This window comes from Phyllobates terribilis, unplaced genomic scaffold, assembly GCF_046119375.1.
Source record: "Phyllobates terribilis strain yellow unplaced genomic scaffold, ASM4611937v1 Scaffold_20__1_contigs__length_20440879, whole genome shotgun sequence".
NCBI classification, from domain to species: domain Eukaryota; kingdom Metazoa; phylum Chordata; class Amphibia; order Anura; family Dendrobatidae; genus Phyllobates; species Phyllobates terribilis.
This window is the reverse complement of record NW_027362780.1, coordinates 14,067,260-14,072,100: the sequence shown is the minus strand read 5'-3', so window position 1 is coordinate 14,072,100 and position 4,841 is coordinate 14,067,260.

Below are 4,841 nucleotides of genomic sequence, written 5' to 3'. Positions count from 1 at the left end.
ATTGTATTCATGTTGTTTTATCTTATGCTTTATTAAATTGTATTTATGTTGTTTTATCCTATGCTTTATTAAATTTTATTTATGTTGTTTTATCCTATGCTTTATTAAATTTTATTTATGTTGTTTTATCCTATGCTTTATTAAATTTTATTTATGTTGTTTTATCCTGTGCTTTATTAAATTGTATTTATGTTGTTTTATCTTATGCTTTATTAAATTGTATTTATGTTGTTTTATCCTATGCTTTATTAAATTTTATTTATGTTGTTTTATCCTATGCTTTATTAAATTGTATTTAATTTGTTTTATCCTATGCTTTATTAAATTGCATTTATGTTGTTTTAACCTATGCTTTATTAAATTGAATTTATGTTGTTTTATCCTATGCTTTATTAAATTGTATTTATGTTGTTTTATCCTATGCTTTATTAACTTTTATTTATGTTGTTTTATCCTATGCTTTATTAAATTGTATTTACGTTGTTTTATCCTATGCTTTATTAAATTTTATGTATGTTGTTTTATCCTATGCTTTATTAAATTTTATTTATGTTGTTTTATCCTGTGCTTTATTAAATTGTATTTATGTTGTTTTATCCTATGATTTATTAAATTGTATTTATGTTGTTTTATCCTATGCTTTATTAAATTGGTTTTATGTTGTTTTATCCTATGCTTTATTAAATTGTATTTATGTTGTTTTATCCTATGCTTTATTAAATTGTATTTATGTTGTTTTATCCTGTGCTTTATTAAATTGTATTTATGTGGTTTTATCCTATGCTTTATTAAAAAGTATTTATGTTGTTTTATCCTATGCTTTATTAAATTGTATTTATGTTGTTTTATCCTATGCTTTATTAAATTTTATTTATGTTGTTTTAACCTATGCTTTATTAAATTTCATTTATGTTGTTTTATCCTATGCTTTATTAAATTGTATTTATGTGGTTTTATCCTATGCTTTATTAAAAAGTATTTATGTTGTTTTATCCTATGCTTTATTAAATTGTATTTATGTTGTTTTATCCTATGCTTTGTTAAATTGTATTTATGTTGTTTTATCCTATGCTTTATTAAAATGTATTTATGTAGTTTTATCCTATGCTTTCTTAAATTGTATTTATGTTGTTTTAACCTATGCTTTATTAAATTGTATTCATGTTGTTTTATCTTATGCTTTACTAAATTATATTCATGTTGTTTTATCTTATGCTTTATTAAATTGTATTTATGTTGTTTTAACATATGCTTTATTAAATTGTATTTATGTTGTTTTGTCCTATGCTTTATTAAATTGTATTTATGTTGTTTATCCTATGTTTCATTAAATTGTATTTATGTTGTTTTATCCTATGCTTTATTAAATTGTATTTATGTTGTTTTGTCCTATGCTTTATTAAATTGTATTTATGTTGTTTTATCCTATGCTTTATTAAATTGTATTTCTGTGGTTTTATCCTATGCTTTATTAAATTGTATTTATGTTGTTTTAACCTATGCTTTATTAAAAAGTATTTGTGTTGTTTTAACCTATGCTTTATTAAATTGTATTTATGTTGTTTTAACCTATGCTTTATTAAATTGTATGCATGTTGTTTTATTTTATGCTTTATTAAATTGTATTTATGTTGTTTTAACCTATGCTTTATTAAATTTTATTTATGTTGTTTTATCCTATGCTTTATTAAATTGTATTTATGTGGTTTTATCCTATGCTTTATTAAAAAATATTTATGTTGTTTTATCCTATGCTTTATTAAATTGTATTTATGTTGTTTTAACCTATGCTTTATTAAATTTTATTTATGTTATTTTAACCTATGCTTTATTAAATTGTATTTATGTTGTTTTATCCTATGCTTTATTAAATTGTATTTATGTTGTTTTAACCTATGCTTTATTAAATTGTATTTATGTTGTTTTAATCTATGCTTTATTAAATTGTATTTATGTTGTTTTAACCTATGCTTTATTAAATTGTATTCATGTTGTTTTATCTTATGCTTTATTAAATTGTATTCATGTTGTTTTATCCTATGCTTTATTAAATTGTATTTATGTTGTTTTATCCTATGCTTTATTAAATTGAATTTATGTTGTTTTATCCTATGCTTTATTAAATTGAATTTATGTTGTTTTATCCTATGCTTTATTAAATTGTATTTAATTTGTTTTATCCTATGCTTTATTAAATTGTATTTAATTTGTTTTATCCTATGCCTTATTAAATTGTATTTATGTTGTTTTATCCTATGCTTTATTAAATTGTATTTATGTTGTTTTATCCTATGCTTTATTAAATTTTATTTATGTTGTTTTATCCTATGCTTTATTAAATTGTATTTATGTTGTTTTATCCTATGCTTTATTAAAATGTATTTATGTAGTTTTATCCTATGCTTTCTTAAATTGTATTTATGTTGTTTTAACCTATGCTTTATTAAATTGTATTCATGTTGTTTTTTCTTATGCTTTACTAAATTATATTCATGTTGTTTTATCTTATGCTTTATTAAATTGTATTTATGTTGTTTTAACATATGCTTTATTAAATTGTATTTATGTTGTTTTGTCCTATGCTTTATTAAATTGTATTTATGTTGTTTATCCTATGTTTCATTAAATTGTATTTATGTTGTTTTATCCTATGCTTTATTAAATTGTATTTATGTTGTTTTGTCCTATGCTTTATTAAATTGTATTTATGTTGTTTTATCCTATGCTTTATTAAATTGTATTTCTGTGGTTTTATCCTATGCTTTATTAAATTGTATTTATGTTGTTTTAAACTATGCTTTATTAAATTGTATTTATGTTATTTGTCCTACGCTTTATTAAATTGTATTTATGTTGTTTTAACCTATGCTTTATTAAATTTTATTTATGTTTTTTTTATCCTATGCTTTATTAAATTGTATTTATGTGGTTTTATCATATGCTTTATTAAAAAGTATTTGTGTTGTTTTATCCTATGCTTTATTAAATTGTATTTATGTTGTTTTAACCTATGCTTTATTAAAAAGTATTTGTGTTGTTTTAACCTATGCTTTATTAAATTGTATTTATGTTGTTTTAACCTATGCTTTATTAAATTGTATTCATGTTGTTTTATTTTATGCTTTATTAAATTGTATTTATGTTGTTTTAACCTATGCTTTATTAAATTTTATTTATGTTGTTTTATCCTATGCTTTATTAAATTGTATTTATGTGGTTTTATCCTATGCTTTATTAAAAAATATTTATGTTGTTTTATCCTATGCTTTATTAAATTGTATTTATGTTGTTTTAACCTATGTTTTATTAAATTTTATTTATGTTGTTTTAACCTATGCTTTATTAAATTGTATTTATGTTGTTTTATCCTATGCTTTATTAAATTGTATTTATGTTGTTTTAACCTATGCTTTATTAAATTGTATTTATGTTGTTTTAATCTATGCTTTATTAAATTGTATTTGTGTTGTTTTAACCTATGCTTTATTAAATTGTATTCATGTTGTTTTATCTTATGCTTTATTAAATTGTATTCATGTTGTTTTATCCTATGCTTTATTAAATTGTATTTATGTTGTTTTATCCTATGCTTTATTAAATTGAATTTATGTTGTTTTATCCTATGCTTTATTAAATTGAATTTATGTTGTTTTATCCTATGCTTTATTAAATTGTATTTAATTTGTTTTATCCTATGCTTTATTAAATTGTATTTAATTTGTTTTATCCTATGCCTTATTAAATTGTATTTATGTTGTTTTATCCTATGTTTTATTAAATTGTATTTATGTTGTTTTATCCTATGCTTTATTAAATTTTATTTATGTTGTTTTATCCTATGCTTTATTAAATTGTATTTATGTTGTTTTATCCTATGCTTTATTAAATTGTATTTATGTTGTTTTATCCTATGCTTTATTAAATTGTATTTATGTTGTTTTATCCTATGCTTTATTAAATTGTATTTATGTTGTTTTATCCTATGCTTTATTAAATTGTATTTATGTTGTTTTATCCTATGCTTTATTAAATTGTATTTATGTTGTTTTATCCTATGCTTTATTAAATTGTATTTATGTTGTTTTATCCTATGCTTTATTAAATTGTATTTATGTTGTTTTATCCTGTGCTTTATTAAATTGTATTTATGTGGTTTTATCCTATGCTTTATTAAAAAGTATTTATGTTGTTTTATCCTATGCTTTATTAAATTGTATTTATGTGGTTTTATCCTATGCTTTATTAAATTGTATTTATGTTGTTTTAACCTATGCTTTATTAAATTTTATTTATGTTGTTTTACCCTATGCTTTATTAAATTGTATTTATGTGGTTTTATCCTATGCTTTATTAAAAAGTATTTATGTTGTTTTATCCTATGCTTTATTAAATTGAATTTATGTTGTTTTATCCTATGCTTTATTAAATTGAATTTATGTTGTTTTATCCTATGCTTTATTAAATTGTATTTAATTTGGTTTTATCCTATGCTTTATTAAATTGTATTTAATTTGTTTTATCCTATGCCTTATTAAATTGTATTTATGTTGTTTTATCCTATGCTTTATTAAATTGTATTTATGTTGTTTTATCCTATGCTTTATTAAATTTTATTTATGTTGTTTTATCCTGTGCTTTATTAAATTGTATTTATGTTGTTTTATCCTATGCTTTATTAAAATGTATTTATGTAGTTTTATCCTATGCTTTCTTAAATTGTATTTATGTTGTTTTAACCTATGCTTTATTAAATTGTATTCATGTTGTTTTATCTTATGCTTTACTAAATTATATTCATGTTGTTTTATCTTATGCTTTATTAAATTGTATTTATGTTGTTT